The 22711-nt window shown below is 42.0% G+C and overlaps 1 protein-coding gene across 3 annotated transcripts in view; it reads left to right on the top strand.

Moving 5' to 3' along the window:
- fkbp5 (FKBP prolyl isomerase 5) overlaps nucleotides 1-22711 on the top strand; it is a 69043-nt gene that overhangs the window by 3742 nt on the left and 42590 nt on the right. The window contains exon 2 of one of the 3 annotated variants that reach the window (XM_062051159.1): nucleotides 18070-18128. The exons of 1 other annotated variant lie outside the window; for it this stretch is intronic. The gene's annotated coding sequence lies outside the window, so the exon portion shown is untranslated. Of the gene's footprint in view, nucleotides 1-14418; nucleotides 14458-18069; nucleotides 18129-22711 lie in introns of all 3 variants that reach the window. One more of the 3 variants, XM_062051168.1, reaches the window with a different exon arrangement.

Genomic DNA, 22711 nt, shown 5'->3' with positions numbered 1-22711 from the left:
AGCGTGGGAGCTAGCAAGTAAAAATAGCATAGCATGAAAGCTAGCAGGAATCGAAATAGTCGTCAACTGTTGCATACAGCAAATTAGGAAGCCAGACCGAGTGAGGCCAGGGCAGAGACTAAATAGCCCTCTGATTAGTGCCCGGACAACAGGTGAGCGTCTCGAACACTAACTAGAGGCAGGTGTGTACAATCTGCCGTCATGGCAACGGAAACAAACAAAATCAAGAGGTGCTGAAAACACAAGTGACTAAACAACGTAAACAAACTATGATCCGGGCAGCGGATCATAACAGTACCCCCCCTTAAAGGACAGATTCCAGATGTCCCTTGAAAAAACTAGAACCCAAAAAACTAAGAAACACTTCAAGAGTCAAGGGAGGGCGGAGGGAGGACTTGGTGGTGGGTTGCCAGGCCACGTGTCCCCGAATCCACCGGGGAAGAGTCAGGTGGCGGCGGTGAATGGAACGCCACTGCCGCAGACGAGGCGGGCGACCACGGAAAGGCCACATTTGTGGCCGCCGAGAAAGTGGGCGTGAGTGGCGCCATAAGTTCAGCAGCCGAAGAGTTCTACGCCTACGTCCTAGGCGTCACTGCTTTTTGCGCCACTGGCGTCCATTGACTGACCTCTGAGAGAGCCGCATGCGGGCCCCTGATTTGCTTTTGCGCAGCCGGACAGCTCGAGGTCGCAGAGACGACAACGCCGTAGAGGAGGAAGGTGGCGGCGTGGGGGGAAGGCCCGCCGGAGACGAGGCAGGAGACGTCGTCGCCGTGGAAGCAGGAATACGAGACGTCGTCGTCGCCGTGGAAGCAGGAAGAGACGTCGTCGTCGCCGTGGAAGCAGGAAGAGACGTCGTCGTCGCCGTGGAAGCAGGAAGAGACGTCGTCGAAGCAGCTGGTGCAGGTTCTAGTGCTAGCCTTGGGAGTCGAGACTCGTGCTAGCCTCGGAGCAGGGACAGGAGCTGGTCTTGGAGCCGGTGCTGGTGTGGGAACCAGTCTTGGAGTCTGTGCTGGTGTGGGAAGCAGTCTTGGAGTCGGCGCTGGTGTGGGAACCAGTCTTGGAGTCGGCGCTGGTGTGGGAACCAGTCTTGGAGTCGGCGCTGGTGTGGGATCCAGTCTTGGAGTCGGCGCTGGTGTGGGAACCAGTCTTGGAGTCGGCGCTGGTGTGGGAACCAGTCTTGGAGTCGGCGCTGGTGTGGAAAACAGTCTTGGAGTCGGCGCTGGTGTGGGAACCAGTCTTAGAGTCGGCGCTTGTGTGGGAACCAGTCTTGGAGTCGGCACTGGTGTGGAAACCAGTCTTGGAGTGGTGCGCTGGTACAGGAACCTGCCGTGGTGCAGGTACAGGAACCTGTCGTGGAGCTTGACGTGGTGGAGCTGGTGCTAGCCTTGGACTTGGCGCTGGCTTAGGTGCAGGTGGAGGTGGCTTAGCTGGCGGTTGCGGCTTAGCAGGCCGAAAAACCGGTGGCGGCGGCCGGGCTGGAGGTTGCGGCTTAGCAGGCCGAAAAAACGGTGGTGGCGGCCGGGCATGGGGTTGCAGCTTAACACGCCAAAGGACTGGTGGTGGTGGCCGGGCCGGGAGTTGCGGCTAAGGACGCCGAAGGACTGGTGGCGGTGGCCGGGACGGGGGTTGCGGAACAACGAAACAAACAAAATCAAGAGGTGCTGAAAACACAAGTGACTAAACAATGTAAACAAACTATGATCCGGGCAGCGGATCACAACACTGTCAGCGCATTTAATTCATTTTACCTCACTGAATACCACTGTATTTCACACGTTTTTTTGTCATATGTGTAGCTATGATAAAGGACACATGTTTTGGCGTGTTTTATTATTCATAGTTTGCTTAACAGTAATAGAATATTCTTATATGCTATAAGTGACCAGACGTCCGATATCAAAACTGGGAATATAATCCCAGAGAAGGGGGGAAAAAAACAGTCAGCTATTTTTAAGTTCAAGAAGCAATATGATTAGGTTATATAAACATGCGTATATTCTACATAAACAATGTATGAATACATTAGATATCTATATATCTTAGGACCTATAGACTGTATCTCTGTTACTGCAGCAGCAGAGAGTTTATTCTGTCTTGACACTTTGTATTGATATTTTGTATTACATTCTTCCCTTAAATGATCATGTTTACAGTGATTGTTTTATATGTATTTTTTATGTATGTCGCTTTGGATAAAAGCGTCTGCCAAATACTTAAACATAAACATATAAAAACACCTTAAAGTCTTTATATCAGCTAAAACCACCAATTTGTTTCACTGGATTCAGAATAAAAACAAATTCTGTCTTATCCAACAATGTTAGTATACGAATATTATTACTTGAAGACTTATTCCTGGTTACAATTATACTGTTAAGAAAGTATTGTCTCATACTTTGCCTATAATGAGAACACATCATAATCAGTGGCGGCTGGTGAATTTTGTTTTAGGTGGCGCTGAAAGTTTGTAAACCAAACCCCTGTAGGAGGGTCATCCGCCCCCAGAAGATTTCTTTGTGATTTTCATATACAAATATTGAAGATCTTTGCTCCTTCTCAACTCTGTGGTAATATTATTTTCACAAAATACAACCAATAGTACGTTTATGTTAAATCTTACTTGTGAAAAGTAATCCCCGATCCCTATTTTCAACAGTCCGCTCATTTGAGCAGGAAAATGCTGAACACCAGCCTGGCATCGTTGTTTTCTACCTGTCAACTGTCAGTTTAGGCTGCTCGCCGGCTCCTCATCACCATTTCAAGATGGTGGCCAAATTGCTCGCGTCATAGCAGTCAATGCTGCGTCTATTTATAAGTTGTCTATGGTTACAACGTCATTGCAAACACAGCATTCTGTTTCGTCCACTGCAGTTCGCTACCTTATTCATACTTTTTGTCAAGTGATTTTTTTTAAGCAGGGTTGCATGAGGTACCTATACATGACGTTACGTTAGTCAATGTATCACACACAGTAACCTAACGTTAGACGGCGGTCAGGAGCACCGCATATTTTAGCCACCTACAAAAAGACAAACATAGTCAAATAAAGGTCAGTTAAAATGTATACTATATTAAAAATATGTGTACATATTGCATAGGGCCCTGACATCTAAAAAGTACAACTCTGTTCATTGTTATGTTCATGTATTTATGTTTTTCATGTGTACGCACACATAAACACACATACAGTATGAGATGAGATCAATGAGATAAGGTAAGAACAGGATAGAAACTGCTGTGGAACTAGTTACAATGCAATATGCCATGGAAATACAATGTTAACACTTTTGTGCAAATAAGTACAGTTGCACTTGTTTTTTCAAATGTGTGTATTCTGTAAAGCAGTGGTTCTTAACCTTGTTGGAGATACCGACCCCCACCGGCTTCATATGCGCATTCACCGAACCCTTCTTTGGTGAAAAATAAAATGTTTTTTTTTCAAATCCAAGACATAGTTATGTTTTTTACTGGTGCACAAAATGAACCGTGCATAATCACCTTGTTCAAAGAACAAAACCAACACAGTGCATGAACTCACAACAAATTACACACATGCAAATCAGTCTGACTTCTGCTGTTGCCGTATCCATAAAGCCGATAGGGAGAAGTTTTTATTTACACGATGAGTCGGGTGTGTCTTGACCTCCGCGGTGGAGGCTCCGTCGAACCCCTGAGGCTGACTCACCGAACCCCTATGGTTCGATCGAACCCAGATTAAGAACCCCTGCTGTAAAGGAATGAGTTAAATGTTTAAAATGACTGGTTAATAGTGCTATTATGAAGTGCAATTTCAGCACTATTTTTTTCCCTGCAATTTCAAATGCACTTGTTTTAATAAATAAATACAGCGTTTTAAAAGCATACTCAATCAGTGTAACCCGAACGGACTAAGCGGTAGAAGATGTATGGATAAAAGGACTTGAAAGGACTCAAAACTCAAAATGCGGGACTTGACTTGAGACTTTCCAGTCTTGACTTTGGACTTGACTCAGGACTTGACTCGAGACTTGAGGGCAAAGACTTGAGACTTACTTGTGACTTGCAAAACAATGACTTGGTCCCACCTCTGCCTATAACCATAACAATGCTTCTTTTCCACAAATGGCATGTTCGACATTGCAAAGGGGTTTTATTGTCCCAGCACCTCACGATATGGCTTTCACTGTTTAATTTTCCAAAACACAAAGATGATGCACCATGCACTTGACGCTAAGATTCTATCGATGGTTGGATCAATTTGTCTTTATGCTTGGCTGAGATTTAATCAAGTCTCACATCTTTGCATCTAATTAGTGAAACGTGTTAAACAAAGGAGAAGGACATTGAGGAAAAAGTCTGCAGGCAAATGGGTACTTTGGTGATCATTTGCATCAAATGACTGAAGAGACTTTATTGTATGTTATTACAGACCATTTTTGCATTCAGGTGTTTGATCACATTCATAAATATACTCAGAACATACTCCGTCTCCATTTTGTATTTCATACGGAGGTTGTTTGTCCAGCTTGTCTTTGCGTGAAACACCCAAGGTTTTTTCAGGCTCTCCTGACCATCTATCTAACTTTGCCTCTTTGATCTGTATCATGTGATGCTGGTCATATTTATGGGGTGCTTTTAAAGATGACCTATATATATTTATATGTATATTTCTCAACTTACACGTTTAATTGGTTCTTTAATGGAGCTCTTGTCATGATCTGGCACCTCTGCTGCCGCCTGTCTGCTTTTTTTTGCAGTGGCTGGTTTTCAGGCTAGGAGGTAGAACCACCTTCGCGCAAACCTTAATTGCCATTTCTTTTCTGTAAGCTCTCCAGTCCATGCATTATTTTATTTATTCTCTGCATTGGGGTCCTACTCCGGCGAAGGCCGATCATGACAGCTCTTAGCTCCAAACACTCTCAGATCAAAAATAAATTAAAAATGAATGGCGATAGGCTGATTGGTAACACTAAATTGGCCCTAGTGTGTGAATGTTGTCTGTCTATCTTGTGTTGGCCCCTGCGATGAGGTGGCGACTTGTCCAGGGTGTACCCCTGCCTTCCGCCCGAATGCAGCTGGGATAGGTTCCAGCCCCACTCGCGACCCCGAAAGGGACAAGCGGTAGAAAATGGATAGATGGATTAATCACTGCTTGCCCAGCTCAAAAAACACCACAATTTTAAAATGTTACATACCTTTTAAAAATAACAACCTATTAGTGCAGAAATATTGAATGGAAATAGAATGTATTTCAAACAACTACAGTAGTTTTATTAAGTAGTGTAATTATAATCTATATAATAGCAATACAGTATCTTCTTCAAGCTCCATCGACCACACAAATGTTTGCCATTTGTCATGACTTGGTCCTTGGCGTGGATTGTTTTTCCGTGGTGCAAAGCAACTTAACTGGACATGACGTGCAGGTGAGGACATGTTTTAATATTTAAACTCAAAAGGCTCAAAAGGGTATAAACAAAAGGCGCGCACAATGGCGGAGAACTATGAACATTAAACAAAAACTTACGTGACAAGGAACTGTGAACATGGCATGAAAAAGAACAGCATGGATCATGAGCGTGAACAGAGTGGCAGGAGTGAATGTGATGTCGCCAGGACGAACAACAGAAACAGAAAAGCTTATATAGTGACATGATCAGTGAAAACAGGTGCGTGACTCTAGCCGTGAACAGGTGCGTGACATGACAATGTGAACCAGGTGAAACTAATGGTTGCTATGGTGACAAATAAAAGTGCACAAAAAGTCCAAAACCAAATCCGAACATGACTAAAACAAAACATAATCACAGACATGACAGAGCCCCCCCCTTACGGACAGATCCCAGATGTCCAAAACAAACAAAACAAGGCAGGATCGAGAGTCATGGGAGGGCGGGAGGGGGACATGGCGGTGGGTCGCCAAACCAGGTGTCCCCGAATCCACCGGGGCAGGATCAGGTGGCGGCGACGCGTAGACCGCCGCTGTACCTGACGAGGTGGGCGACCCGGGAATGGCCATATCCATGGCCGACGGGGAGGTGGGCGCACTTGGCGTGGCGGCTGACCAGGTAGTGGCCACATCCGTGGCCGACAAGGATGTCGGCGTACCTGGCGTGGCGGACGCCCATGGACTGGCCACATCCATGGCCGACGAGAAGGCAGGCGCTTCGTCGACGTGGCAGTCGCAGATGACGAAGCTTGGCGTGGTGCGTCGGGCGGCAAAGCTTGGCGTGGCGTGTCCTGGCAGCGTGGGTCTTGGTCTTGGCAGCGTGGGTCTTGGTGTTGGTGTAGTGGATTGTCCGAAGCTTAAACAGGCAACAAAAGTAGTTTAGTACAACAAATTTATCTACCCATTATCAGAAGTGCAGGTTGAATTAAGTTGGCCGTGCAGACAGACCACATGTTACTCCGGAGCCAACAAGACACACACAAGCCAAAGTCACTCTCGAGTTCCGGTCTTCTGCCATTTTTTATATGTCTGTTGTGCGTCATTGTTCCTTATCGAGTGCGTCAATGTCTTGTTGTTTTTCCTATCTGTTCCATAACAACTCGAATCCTTTAGACAGTCAACACATTCTGTAGACAGGTTGGCACGACTTAATATTCACTTTTGTCCCACAACTGGTCCATTCAATGGCACAAAATACAAGAGAATTGAAAATGAGCGGACATTCTTAAAAGACACGAAATATAGGTCAAAAGGTCAGAAATTCTACGATATACCCTCCTTCCAGGGTCTTAAGACCCTGGACCAAAACAATTTCTGATGTAGACCACTAGTTAAATCTCTACCACAGATAGAGGCAAAAACCTCAATGTTTTTATACGAGGCAAAAATTCCGTCTATGACCCTCCTTCAGAGCGATCGCTGTTACCAGCCTGCAGTAAAACCATCTCACAGAACACAATTAGTGGCCTACCCTTTGATTTAGTAAAGGAATAACAAATACTTTGATCATGAACATCATTGAACATAAATAGATGAATGTATATAGACTTATGACTAAGACATTTGCAAAAATATTTTTCCAGGTATTTGCAATGAATGTAGTTACCAATATTGTTAATTATCAATTGATTTTGAACACACAACTGAATTTCGTGTGAGTCCATGTTCGATTAGTGCTTGTATAGATGGCTCGGTGGTGCCTCAGGCTGGTGGCCTGCCGACACCTCGTTGGGCTTTCGGCTGCCCTGGTGAAGAAAGAGATCCACTCAAACAGTCTGTCTCTGTCTCTTCTTGGGGTGTGGTTCAGTCCATTGGGCAGACTGTTTAATGGCATGTCCGTGCTGGCCGAAATTGGGGAAAAGCTGAGAAAAAGTATGGGGCTTTGGGGAAGGCGGGGGCAGAGTATGGGGCGTGGGGCTTTGGGGAAGGCGGGGCAAAGTATGGGGCGTTGGGGCTTTGGTCCAGGCCCTCGGCTTGCTTCAAAGCCTCCTCGCCGCTTCGGCACTCCCGACACCTCCTTCCAGGGCTGCTGGAGTCCCGATGGACGCATCGTTGCTGGCTAGGTGTTTTCTCTCCTTGGGGTCCTCCCAGTCCGGTATCGGGTGATGGTCTTGGATTGGCTTTGACCGTGCCCCTCTTAGCGAGTGCAAGGGAATCTGGGGTGGCTGCTTTCATCCTCAAATCTGCACAGAGGAACTGGCACACAAATTCTACATTTTGCAAACTTACCATTTTGGTCTCATGGTCTTTCCACCTTCCTAGGAAGCTGCTGGTCCTGAGATGTGCTGATCTTGTGACTGAAGATGATAACTTGTTTTCTTAAAATAGGTGCCGTTGTTTGACCTAATCTTTTTGGGGAAACCATGTCGGGATATTAGATAATTCACAAAACATTTAATTACTGAATTGGCATCATCCTTTGAGGTTGGGGTTGCTTTCGCCAACCACTGCAATTGTCAATCTAAATCATTACGTTCCTTTATCCTTGTACCGGATTGATCATATCGATTAAATAAAACCTCAACACGCTCAAACTTGACCCAATCCAAACTCACCTCGCCCTCTGTCCCTCTCACAGGGACAGTGTTAGTCGTAGTAATAGTAATAGTAGTAGTAGTAGTATTAATAGTTTCAGAAACATCTAAGAAAAAGAAAAGACAGCTGATAGTCAAGTGCAGCAAGAACAGAGGCGGAGGACAGGTCATGTTTGAGGTCACTGTTCGCTTTTGCAATAGTACTTGGATATTTTCCAACACCTAGTGAATTATTGTGGCCTCAATAATTCACTAAATAGTTGTATTTAATTTAGTCTATCTATGATGGGACAATGCACAGAAACATTAAGTTCAGAAACAGATATGTTCTGTACAAGATTATATCTAAATAGCTTTAGTCCCTGGCTACCTAAATTAAAGGGATCCAAAAATCAAGCAATAAAATTATGACACTAATTAATCATAATAAATATATACATTCATAATAATCAATAATTAATCAAAAATAATCATACTGTAGCATGTAATCAATTATAAGAAAAGTCACCAAATGCCCCTTCATGGACACATACTTCCCATACAATACTACCACACCTTATTTACATCATCACACAAAGACAATACATGCTCTTGTTCACATCTGTCATCATTCGTAACAACAACCAAGATTTTAACAGCGATACTTCACAATTTACAACAAAAATGCTCTCATAGATAAATATAATACTCATTAAATTGATGTGTCAACATAATGCCCCTCTTAGTGACCGTGTGAGCAGCCTTGATTGCTCCAAAGCCACTTTTTAATTTCAAATTTTCTATTCCTTTTGTTATAACGTGGAGAAGGCTAATTGGTCTGTACATGTTCTGGTCTTCTTTATTTCCTGCTTTATGGATTTAATCATAGTAGCAGTTTCTCGACGTGGTAGGGAAAGTGTTTTCCGTTATTGATTTATTTATCAATCGTTGTTATACGAACAATAATACAATCCTTATATGTTTTTAGGAAGATAGTGTCCAACCCATATATATATACATCTCTAGATCGTGAGTCTGATAATACAGTGAAGATTTTGTTTAACTTTGTTTCATTTGTTAATTCTAAAATTAGTCCATCCTGAATAAATGACAATTATTTGCAGTGATTTTGAGGGATTTTTTATTCAGGGTTTGTACAGACTGGATGAAATGTTCATTAAAATTATTACTTATGTCCAGACTGTCTGCGATAGTAGCGCCATTGTTATTTAATGTTATAGTGTTGTTTCTTGTTTGCTCTCTTTCCGTAAGTTTGTATCTGGTTTTCCATAACTTTCTAATGTTCCCTTTTGCAACTTTGATTAATTCTAAGTGAAAGTCAGTCTTAGACTTCCGCATAAACATTGTAACTTTTGTTCCTCCAAACTTTTAAAATCATACGATCTGTATTTAGACCTGTTTTAATTGCTCTTATGAGAGCTGAGTCCCGATGTCTTTATTAGAATCCAAATTGTTTTATTAATCCAAGGTATTTTTATTTTAGCACTCTTCTTTCTGGTTTTGTATTCGTGTATTTACAGATGTTCTCTTTGATTTTTGTCATCCAATTGTAATTCTAGTAGGGCTGCTTATCATTTGTATCATGTAGAAGCCGTTTATAATATCCTTAAGTTTCTTTCTACGTGTTTTATTTAACCAGTCCGGATTAACGTCCCCCATGACGTTACTTCTGTCATACTATGCTGTTTGAGGATGTCTGAAAATGAATCAAGAAAAATGTCTTTAGCTGTGGTCGGTCGGTATACTACAATTACCTTGAAATACATTTCTGAGGAAAATGTGATTTTAATTTCAACATACTCAAATTGATCTACTTTTAATGTTTTCCCTTTCATAAATCATAATTCCTCCCCCCTTTGTCACTCGATCTGTATTTTCTGTAATCTTGTCCCCCGAGACATTAATTAGAACGAAAGGTGTTGTGCGTTTTAACCATGTCTCTGATAGACAAGGTATCCCAGATTAGAGTCTGACAGTAACTGCTGTATTTGTTCAGTATATTTCCTGTTGTAGAAAGTTTAATAATGCGGACACGTTTGTTACTGAATACTTTCTACAGACTTCTGTCTCTCTGCGACTTTGTGTACGTAATAAGCAATTATAATTATTTGATATGCTTAAATTTTGTTTTAGCTCAGCTGTTGTGTAGCTGCTAGCTCTTTGTAGCCTACAGCAGGAATGTCCAAATTGCAGCCAATAGCTTTGTTTTTAACAGACAACCGAAATAATTAAAAATGTGGTATTTGCGTATTGGTTCAATCAGCGGCAGCTACGCCCTGTTTCATCATTTGACCTAAATTTTTGGTTTCGTAGGCAGGACAGAGAGCAAAGGAACAATGTGGGTCATTAGTTGTCCATCTTATACCATTCTAATTGTTGTAAGGATAGTTCACATGAGCGGCCATACCTTGAGTCCCACCATATATAAGAGTCAAAAGGCTCCTATTATGAGTCGTCTAATTGGTGATCATACACTTTGGCGGTTTGGGTGGCAGGACACACGGACGCACCTCAGTCAGCTAGTGCTAGGACAGTTGGAGCAGTCCCCGTCCTCCACTCGTTCCTGGGAGGCGTCCCCAGCAGTTGTCCCCAGCAGTTGTCAGCTGATGTCGTGCTGTCAGGCAACATCAGGAAGTTCCTTCTGTGCGGTATTGAATTGTCAGGGCACAGTTCGTAAGCAGGTCATTACAAGGTGTGTGCAGGTTGACCACAAAGGAATGCTTCAAAGATTGTGTTGAACATTGTCCGTTGACACTTATGTCCAGCAGGGGTCTGTTTGTATCCTGCTGTTCGTCCTGCTGTCACACCTGTATTTTTTGTGAGCATGTTCTGGCTACAACTTTGGAGCTTGTCTTGTTCAGATTGGCTGTCCCCCGGCTGCATATCTTTCCACCCTCGCTTGACCTAGCATAACCGTGGCTACCACCCAAGTCCGTCTGTATGGTTTTACGTTTTGTTGAGGTTTTTTCCTCCAGAAATTGGAACTCAAAACATGTACACCCATCGTTTTCATATCCTCTCGGTTAGTTCAATTTTGCATATCACGTTTTAAAATTACAGTCTTAACTATCCCATTAATTGCTAATCAATAACCTTAATTCAAAGATTATACGTACTACTTCATGTGTATTTAAATACCCTTTTAATTCACTTAAAGATTATCTATAAGTTAATTTAAACTATCATTTGTCTATCAGTGCCGCGAGCAAGCTGTCATGCTTGCACTCTGACCTCCCGCTGTGCGTGATATTCTCCAAAACAAAGGAATGTTTTTATTCACGTTTCTCCTTATCTTTCAGCTAAATCTTTTAATCTTTTAACTTTTAACGTCCGCACTGTGTTTATTTTTATTCTCTGCATTTTAATTTTGCTTTTATTTTCTTTCCTTTCACTTTGTTGCATGAAAAACGCCACACAAACAAAGCTGCCTATCCTTTCCTTGCCTGTCTCCGACTGGTTATCCAACCTAGTCACAACAAAACACACAAGGCCATGCTCTAGGCGCCAGCCCTAATCACACTTCTCCTCTTTTTAACACTTTACATATCGGCTCTTATTCTAATTATTAATGTAGGCTGTTGTTTGTAATTATTATTCAACACTATTCACAGCAAACAGTTGTAAAGTTATAGTTATTCGCATTATACTCTCAAAATCTATAGCTAACTGAAAGCTGTTGAGATTTGGTTTGCCTACTTCATCTCAGTGGCCTAGTGGTTAGAGTGTCCGCCCTGAGATCGGCATGTCGCAAGCCCAAAACCCCGGCCGAGTCACACCAAAGACCACAAAAAATTTTGGGAGCCAAATCACCAAAAATGATTCCCGGGCGCATGGTATGGTGTACTGCAATGTCTAAATAAAACCACAAATTACTCCAAACTAAAATGCCAGACTGCACATTAAAGTTACTTTTATTAAATTAATTTCCAAACTAACCACCACCACAGCAGACATCTTCCTCAATCCTATCCCAATACTCCCATAAAGTAAAAGTGTTTCACAACAGTGGTTAAGTAGTTATTTTAAGTAATAGATCTCAATATGTAGAAATTAATAAGACTAAATTTGCCCTAGTGTGTGAATGTTGTCTGTCTATCTATCTGTGTTGGCCCTGTGATGAGGTGGCGACCTGTCCAGGGTGCAAAGTCAAATTGTGAAACAAAAATTAAAGTTGAATCAAGTGGAAATTGACAGAGTATATGAACTACATTCTTGAGAATAGTAATTGATCATTAATATGTTGGAAGCCGCATATTGAACATATTAAAGAAAAATATCCAAATCCATTGCTATTCGGTATAAAGTTAAACACATGCTGAATAAGAAATGTCTGCACATGTTATATTATTCATTTATTTTTCCATATGTAATATTGTTTTGAAGTTTGGGGAAATGTTTATAGAAGAAATATAGACCCAATACTTAAAATTAAAAGGCTCATTTCAATATTACACAAAGCATTATTATTATGATCATACCAATCCATTTTTATAAGTCATAATGTGTTAAATGTTCAGATAATTTAATTTTAAAACAATGGCAATTATGTTTCCGAGTAAAGAACAACAGCCTTCCAGTTTGTATTCTTAGCTTATTTACATTATGAAGAGAAAACTATCATTTACGGGGGATATTGATTTTTGAAATAGGTCAAATAAAATAAAAATAAAAACACAAATGTATTTCAGTTTTAGGAGTTAAATGATGTACCATCCTCAGTGATGAGCTGAACACATGTAGTTTTTTGTTATGGTTTTGGAGACCCTTGAAAAGTAAAGTTTTCTCAACATTATAAAATATAGTAACAATTACTTTCATCTTTTAACGTTGATGTTCCAGGTAATTTAATGTTCAGTAATTGTATATCATAGGCCAATATAAGCTTTGGCTTCCGCCTATTCTTTTTTCGGTCATTCTTTTTCTTTTTTGTTCTGTGTGTAAATGTGTATGATTGTTAATATGTCTAATTTACTGTTAAACTGCTCACACAAATTGGTTGATGGTTGATTATATGACCAAAATAAACTTATTTCATTTATTCATTCATTATCTATCGCACTCATAGTTTTATTCCATTTTGCATGTAATTATTCCTATTGATTTCTTCCCCTTTCACTCAAACAACTAAACAAACAAACAAATAAACAAACTTGCAGCTAACCATAATCAACAGCATACCATTTACGAATACCTTCATTTGTCACTTTCTCATCTTTTCTTCACTTTCGTTTTCCTTTACAAACAACATCCTGTATCCATCTCTTCCTTACACTTCACACAATGTTTCTATTTTCTATTTTGGTCTGTCTTCCTTCTGATTAGAATTTGTTTAACGCTTCTCTACGTTTTGTTTTGACAATGGCGCTGAGTGGCTCTTATCTGTACTTCTTCAGACTCTGTTTCACAGATGCCCTTAGATGTATTAGAACATAAATTTAACTTTTATTTTATTGTGTGTTTATTCCTAAAAAAAATTAAAATGTCAATGTATGATCAATTTATCTTTATCAAATTTAAATTCAATATTATTAATGTATTTGTTGTATAACTATTAATTCAAAGTTACAATGTGTCCTAATCTATGATGTTCGTGCGTGTGTGTTTGTCTCAACTTCCACACATAAACTGGATGGATCAGATAAGCAACAAGGCTGTACCAAAAAAAAGTATACTAGACATATAAATGAATGATGAATTAAACAATGTTTCAATGTCCCACAATCCGTATTTATTTATTGATATTTAAACGTGTAATTTTCCATATATCTATTATTTTACTGGACTTAGCAAGCACCTACTACTAGCACACTCTACAGACCGAGAATAACTGTTCAACCACACTTAGTAATGCCAAGCTAGATGCTAACTTAGCCTTACTATGCCTCAGTAAGCAAACTTTTGCTAACCTAGCCCAATGCTATGCTAACACAATGCTAACCTAGCTCAATGCTATGCTAACACAATGCTAACCTAGCTCAATGCTATCCTAGCTCAATGCTATCCTAACATTGTCACACCTCTTCGGCCCACGCCTCGTACAGCTGACACTCACACAGCCTCGCCACACGCACACACTCTTATCTCAAAATGTCTTCCAGCTTAGACTCCTTTTTTTTTTCTTTATATGCGTCACACAGTCACTCACACACAGAGAATTTACCAGCGAGCAAGAGCCTTTTTCCCCGTACTCAAAATCTCAGTGTGTAAAACAACTGTAATATCGCACAGTCACAATCACCAGTATAGTTAAAAACAAATTCAAATGACTGGAATTCGCTCGCAGCGCCCAAAAGGGGGAGCCTCCCTGCTTAGGCTGCTGCCTCCGCGATCCAACCTCTTGATAAGCGGAAGAAAATAATTATATGGATGGATCATTCACTCATGTGTTTTCTGTACATAACTTTGTCTATTTTCTCACACGCACACACATAACCGACAATTTCCCAGCTCTTGCAGATCAGCGTGGGTGCGAAAAAAGCGTGAGGGGTCACCAAGGTGAGTTTTTTCAGAGGGGAATTAAAACAGATAAGAAACCAGGTGCTACACAAATGTTATTACAATACGCAGATATATATATATATATATAAATTTAAAAAAAACACACATTTTTATCCCACAAACCACTCCCCCCTGGTCCGGACCAATATAAACAACTAATGCACGCGTGCTTTTGTGGAATCGGCTGTCTCATAACACACACACGCAGGTCATTCTTACTCATATAACGGCGATTAACCCGTTTAGCGAAGCAAACCCTGCTTTTCCTTCCTGACCAACACGGATAACAGCTGTAGAATCACCAGGAATCACCCCCCAATCCTACAGTACATCGTGTCTGGTCAGTCCATATAGTTTCACCAAGGCTCTACCATACGGAGCCCTTAACTCTATCCATCTATACTGCAGCAAATTTCCAAATTCGTGACAACTTGGCTCAGTTGATCTCCTTTACCGGAGTCACTGAACGATCACCTTATATCAGACTTTTTACCCGGCTGCAGCTTCCACATAGACAGATACGTAGGACCTTCATAGACGTCATAAATTTGTGTGGGTCAAATGTCACACCAGTTTAGCCAACCTTGCCTTAAATTTCGCTGTGTCCAACTCCGGCTAACCTAATGTACTTGCAGAAAAAAGCATCCTCTGCCAACAACGACAGAGGATGAAGAGGTTAAAATAAATTTTTCGTCTCACATCGTCTATGCTTCTACACTCCAAACCACCAAAATTCTATCAACAATCCCCTTATGTTAAAAACAAGAAATCACAAGTTTTCAACAAACACACAGACAAATGGTCACATATAAAACAACTCAATCCAACCATAATTTACCCCAGTCCAGGTTGTTTTTGGAGAACCTGACTAAACCTATCTTTTATCAAAAATAGATTCAGCAATTAGTCTTATCGATCCGGCTCTCTCCAGGCAGAAAATGTTTACACTTTAAGCAAAACGCTTACCTTGTTATGCGCGCGTGCAGCACACTGTCTGCCTGACTGAGAGAGCGGGAGCGGCTGTCGACCTGTAGCTTCTAAACCATCCTGTTTGTGACGCCAATTTGTGTAGTGGATTGTCCGAAGCTTAAACAGGCAACAAAAGTAGTTTAGTACAACAAATTTATTTACCCATTATCAGAAGTGCAGGTTGAATTAAGTTGGCCGTGCAGACAGACCACATGTTACTCCGGAGCCAACAAGACACACACAAGCCTAAATCACTCTCGAGTTCCGGTCTTCTGCCATTTTTTATATGTCTGTTGTGCGTCATTGTTCCTTATCGAGTGCGTCAATGTCTTGTTGTTTTTCCTATCTGTTCCATAACAACTCGAATCCTTTAGACAGTCAACACATTCTGTAGACAGGTTGGCACGACTTAATATTCACTTTTGTCCCACAACTGGTCCATTCAATGGCACAAAATACAAGAGAATTGAAAATGAGCGGACATTCTTAAAAGACACGAAATATAGGTCAAAAGGTCAGAAATTCTACGACATTGGTCTTGGTGTTGGTCTTGGCAGTCTTGGTCTTGGCAATCTTGGTGTTGGTCTTGGTAGTCTTGGTGTTGGTCTTGGCAGTCTTGGTGTTGGTCTTGGCAGTCTTGGTCTTGGCAGTCTTGGTCTTTGGGTGGTGTGTCTTGGGGTGGTGTGTCTTGGACTTGACGTGAGGGGTCTTGGACTTGGCGTGAGGGGTCTTGGACTTGGTCTTGGCTTGAGGGGTCTTGGACTTGGTCTTGGCTTGAGGGGTCTTGGCGTCGTGGAGCTGCGATTGGCGGCACTTGGCGTCGTGGAGCTGCGACTGGCGGCACTTGGCGTCGTGGAGCTGCGACTGGCGGCACTTGGCGTCGTGAAGCTGCGACTGGCGGCACTTGGCGTCGTGAAGCTGCGACTGGCGGCACTTGGCGTCGTGAAGCTGCGACTGGCGGCACTTGGCGGCGTGGAGCAGGTAGCGGAACTTGGCGGCGTGGAGAAGGTAGCGGAACTTGGCGTGGAGCTGCAACAGGTGCCTGGCGTGGAGCAGGTACTGGTGGCGCTTGGCGTGGTGGAGCTTGGCGTGGAGCTGGGCGTGGAGCAGGTGGAGGTGGCCTAGCTGGAGGCTGTGGCTTGGCAGGTCGAAAGACTGGTGGTGGGGGCCGTGCTGGTGGCTGTGGCTTGGCAGGTTGAAAGACTGGTGGTGGTGGTCGTGCTGGAGGCTGTGGCTTGGCATGACGAAATTCAGGTGGTGGTGGCCGAGCTGGAGGCTGTGGCTTGGCATGGCGAAGCTGACCCACCCCACCTGAACAATTCCCAGCCCTAGCCCCCCCCTCAAGGAGCGGATCCCAGACGCGCTCCCCGCGGGAGGTCGGAAGGGGGACAGAATCCTCCCCTCCAAACTGTCCAAAAAGTCTCTCTTTTTCTACCTGGGACTTTGTGAGTGAGAAAATGTTTTTTTGTGACATGGGCGTCCTGGGGGGCGGGACATGAAAACTGGGTGACTGTGATTGACATGCTCTTATTTCTAAAAACATGTTTTGATAGTGCTCTATCTTGGACTTAGAGTCTTTTGCTGGGGGCGGATGATCAGAAGAAAAAGAGTTCAGAAAAAAAAAATCCTGGTCTGTGATGTCATCCTGGGGAAGCCGGGCAGGCTGCGGCCCACTTCCGCCCGGAGGGGGAGGAGCTTGCAAGAGCGCTGCGTTCTGTCCGCTCACCTTCCCTGACGTCCTCGGTCTGGAGCGGCGCTTCCGGGACTGCGGTGACGCAGCGCCATCCTCGGACCAAATGGAGCTAATCGGAATTAGCTTGCCATTTGGCCCCCACATCAAATCTCGGTCCCCCATGGCACCTAGCGCTTCCCACCTTCCTTCCTCCATCCGCCAAGTTGCTTGCGGAAAAACGGATTGCTGGCGACATCTGTCACGACTTGGTCCTTGGCGTGGATTGTTTTTCCGTGGTGCAAAGCAACTTAACTGGACATGACGTGCAGGTGAGGACATGTTTTAATATTTAAACTCAAAAGGCTCAAAAGGGTATAAACAAAAGGCGCTCACAGCAGAGGTAAAAAACTTGACTAGGAAAACAAAAGGCGCGCACAATGGCGGAGAACTATGAACATTAAACAAAAACTTACGTGACAAGGAACTGTGAACATGGCATGAAAAAGAACAGCATGGATCATGAGCGTGAACAGAGTGGCAGGAGTGAATGTGATGTCGCCAGGACGAACAACAGAAACAGAAAAGCTTATATAGTGACATGATCAGTGAAAACAGGTGCGTGACTCTAACCGTGAACAGGTGCGTGACATGACAATGTGAACCAGGTGAAACTAATGGTTGCTATGGTGACAAATAAAAGTGCACAAAAAGTCCAAAACCAAATCCGAACATGACTAAAACAAAACATAATCACAGACATGACACCATTTAGATGTGTTTTTAACGTTTTTGGCTGGCGTTATGACTCCGCCTCCTTCAGTATGGTGCAGACTTTGAAGTTGTACGGACTTAGAAGTTGTACAAGTCGTACGCTCCTTACTGCCTCTGTCATTCTTTGATTTACTTAAATATCATCCGCCTCTTCCCCTCAGCACTGTTCTTCTCTGCTTTCATTTTCATGCCACTAGTCTCGTCGATGGTTGGGTTGCAAGAACGTCACAAGATATCAACAAGATTCCACTAATTGGTGAGATCCATGTATGGCGACTTGTCGAATGTCCAGCGATAATTGCTGCTTAGTAATGTTGGTCGCTTTTTCTTGATAACTGTTTTTTGTAGGGGTGCAAGACAGGTAATTTTACAGGCAATATGAGGAATTATGATGCCACACCAATTCATCAAATAACGTTAAAAATAACTTGTTAGGGCGAGCAAATCCAGTGCTCTGGTTTTCCTACCTGTGTTGTGAACCGTGTTGTAAACTTCCCCTGAGCTCACTTTAAACAAACAAGGCGTCGATTGTGTGGGACGTCTTCACTGTTCAAGAGGAATTTGGACATGCTGTGTGCTATTTGTACCAAATAGTCTGCAAACATCAAATCAAACCTTATCAGCCATCTGAAATGCCAGCATTGCTGCAACAGTGTTTTGAAAGCTTATGAGGACGCCTGCCAACCGCAAAGAAAGGTGCCAAACTGCAGTTAAATTTAAATTAAAAAAATTAAATTTAAATAAAAAAAATAAAAAGTAAGATTAGTTAGTTACTGGTTATCAGTATCGGTCTTGAGAAGCAAATTGACTGCATTGGCTTGACAAAAATATAATTCATCCCTAGTTTTTGGGGTTGTAAGAATTGTGTCTCTAAATCAGAGTAAGGCGGCAATAGAAAGATGGTTTTCTTGGGAGCTGAATACCTCCCTCACGGTCACTGCTCCTCTGCTCTCGCTACTTCACCAAAGTACAGTTTGCATGCTGAATTTCCAAAATGTACCCAATTATATCCAATTCTTGCTGATGACCGTTAGAATGTAATCGGGGGAGACTTGTCTCTATGAAGCTCTGAGCAATAACATCATTATCTTGTCCACACAGTAATGCCCAAACAGATTCAAACTCTTGATCTCCTGACTGTGAGGCTAACCTGCCAACCATAACATTCAATTTAATTTATATATTCATATTAATAATAATAATGGATTAGATTTATATAGCGCGTTTTGTAGACACCAAAAGTTCTTTACAGAAAGAACTGAGGACCCATCATTCATTCACTCCACATGCACACTTCGATGGTGGTAAGCTACATTTGTAGCCACAGCTGCCTTGGAGTAGACTGACGGAAGAGTGGTTGCCAATTTGCGCCTACGGCCCTTCCGACAAACACTACATCTACTGATTTGCTCAAAAAGGATATTAAGGGAAATGACTGCCAGTTTAATTTTCTTGAGCAAAAAGCACATATAGAAAACTAGTTAGTGAAATAATGGGCATCTGGATGATACAGGTCCTTTTAATGTTCACTTTTGTTCCATTTTATTTCTTCCACATACTGTAATCACATAATTGCCTGAAACTGTACATTTCATTGACCTCAAAGTTAAAGGAGCTGTTTGCAACCATTAAGTGGCTGCCCAGAGGGTACTAACTTTACAAACTAAGCATTAAATCATGTGGTTTTCTGGCTTTGAGCATGTACAAACACACACACACACACACACACACACACACACACACACACACACACACACACACACACACACACACACACACACACACACACACACACACACACACACACACACACACACACACACACACACACACACACACACACACACGTTAACTTCAATTATTCTTTTATGGCTTGTCAGCTCATGATACCAGTTTGGCAGAGTTTAGGTAACAACATGACTGCAAATTGTGTGTTGCTTCTCTTGGAGTGCTTTTGTTTGGTGTGTGTGTGTGTGTGTGTTGTGTGTGTGGTGTGTGTGTGTGTGTGTGTGTGTGTGTGTGTGTGTGTGTGACAACACTTGAGTAGACAAGCCAGAACGAGCAATTTTTCCATCCATCCATCCATTTTTCTACCGCTTGTCCCTGACGGGGCCACGGAGGGTGCTGGAGCCTATCCCAGCTGCAAACAGGCGGAAGGCGTGGTACATTAGTATTGTGGAAATACATACACGTTTGAAAAAAAAGTTTTGTTAAACTACTAATGGTAACAGAAGTTATCTGATTGTGTTCTTGTTATACTTTTGGGTTTAAAGAATGAAACTTTGAGCAAGCAGCCCCTCATATAATTTCTATTGTTTAAAGAATAATTAATAACGTAAATCTAAATTATGTCTTATTTTACAATCATTTTGAGTCTGTGGCTTTGGAATCAGCTTGAATGAAAACAAGGCTTTTATAGGCAAATGGCTGTGGAGTTCAGCATCTTTTGATGTGTTAATAAAAGTTGAGCTGGAGTTCGCAAACTTTATGAATCTGACCAAACGAATGTGCATGCACATTTCTTCCTTTGATAGTATGCACACATATTGTCCAGAGTTTGTCTCACACAGTGTCCCACACCACCAAGATGGGACTATATCTATTCGAGTATACAGTATATGTCTATCCTGAGTCTCAAGAGGAAGTGGTATAATGCCTTGCAACCTTTTAGGGGTATTCAATTATAATTGAGTAAGGTCCACTTAACAAATTATTGTCACACCAAAGGTCTGAAACTGTCATATTGCCTTATATTGCACACTGAAACATCAAAGGATGCAGTGGCCTACTTTGATTTTTTACTTTCAAGACGATGCAATATATATATTTTTTAAAAAAAAGAAAAGAACAACCTACGTGTAGCTTTGTGTTATTAGCGGCAACTTTTTGTTTAGCTCCAAAATCCATACAATCCTGAGTGAACGAAGTTACGATTCTTTCATATTGGACTCCCAAGTTCCAAGGCAGTGCTACAGTTTCTAAGAATATAAGACAGGGGTTTAAAGTAGATTCTGGAAGAATGAACAAAGGTTCTTTTTTTTATCATTTCTTAGTTTAAAGCAAGCCCAAACTGTCCTTACATTCACTTCTGAACAGATTTTGATTGATGTCACCACGCTTTTCCCAAAGTAATCGTAGACTCTTGTCTACAGTCTGCGAGCATTTAATATTGCATTGTAGCGGCTCTACTTTCTTGTTCCCATCATGCGTCACTGCAAATACTTTGAGCCAGCTGCTTTATTTCAGAGCTTTAGGCATTAATTTGTGTATTTTAATTTTTCAAAGTTGCTTTGTTGTCTTTTAATGCTAAGACTGGTGTGTTCCCTTTTTTATGTGTTAAATTATATTTATATCATTTGATCGCTTTCATCTCTGACACAATGACTGGATGGTGTCATGTGTAGTCACCTCCCTGTTCATTTTTTGAGTCCTTCCTGAACGTTTATCATTTGCGCCACAGTATTATTAATTTACTTTAATTGATCACTGGCAGAGATAGCGAGAGTAGGAACAATTCTAGTCATGTAAGATTATAGCTGTCCCTTTCCACATCAGGCTTCGAATATTGCAGCTCGATCAAATAAGATGTTTTTTGGGGGGTTGGGAAATGTTATATTTTTGTTAGCATATTATGCAACATTTTTGCCCTAAATCAAGCATTTGTTGACTAAATGAACTAAAACATATCAATAGTACAGTACTTTTCATAGTCTTGTGCCAAAATACATCTCTTGACATGTTAAGAGTCAAGGACCAAACATGGTGAAACTGAGTTTCAGTTTTATGCTCCTAAAATCTGGAATGGTCTCCCTGAAGATGTGAGACAGGCCTCTTCAGCGTTGGCAATGTTCAAATCCAAGCTGAAAAAACTTTTTTTTTAAATTGTGCGTATGAAAACTAAAAGTACTTTATCTACAGTATTTGATATATTTAAATTAATTATGATTGTTTGATATTTTCTGATTTTAAATAGAATTTTATGATTTTATATCTTTATTTTTGCCTTTTGATTTTCCGTAAAGCACTTTGGCTTGCTTAGTATTGGCTACTGGATGCGACTGTCACGACTTGATTCTTGGGTTTTGCTTCTCCGGAAGGCAAAGGAAAATTGGCCCGTGCGAGGCGTGAATTTAAATACATGTTTATTTAACAATAAAAAAGGAATAAACAAAAGGCGCTCACAGTGGAGGTAGAAAACTTGACTATACAAAACAAAAGACTTGCACGAGGGCGGAAATACAAAACTTGGGTAGAAACACAAAACTTGCACAAAGGCAGAAACTATGAACAATAAAACAAAAACACTAACTGTGGCATAAATGAACAAAACTTACTTGGCAAAGAACTGTGACATGACATGAAGTGGAGGGATCAAAAAGTGCGAGGACGCCAGGACGAACAACAGAAACAGACAGATTTAAATAGTGACGTGATCAGTGAAAACAGGTGCGTGACAAGACAGGTGAACAGGTGCGTGACATGACAGGTGAAAACTAATGGGTGACCATGGAAACCAAACCAAACAAGGAAGTGCAACCAGGAACTAAAAAGAGCCCAAAACCCAAGCAAAACAAAAACATGATTAACACAGACATGACAGAGCCCCCCCCTTACGGACAGATCCCAGATGTCCCAACACAAAAAAAATGAACAAGAGTCATGGGGGGGCGGGAGGGGGACATGGCGGTGGGTCGCCAGGCCAAGTGGCCCCGAATCCACCGAGGCATAGTCATGTGGCGGCGGCGAGTGGAACGCCGCCACCACCGGCGAGGTGGGCGACCCGGGAAGGGCCACATGCGTGGCCGACGAAGAGGTGGGCGCACGTGGCGTGGCGGACGA

This window comes from Entelurus aequoreus, linkage group LG01 (genome assembly GCF_033978785.1).
Source record: "Entelurus aequoreus isolate RoL-2023_Sb linkage group LG01, RoL_Eaeq_v1.1, whole genome shotgun sequence".
In the NCBI taxonomy this organism is placed as follows: Eukaryota; Metazoa; Chordata; class Actinopteri; order Syngnathiformes; family Syngnathidae; genus Entelurus; species Entelurus aequoreus.
The sequence above is the reverse complement of the archived record's forward strand: the minus strand, read 5'-3'. Positions and strand labels throughout refer to the sequence as shown.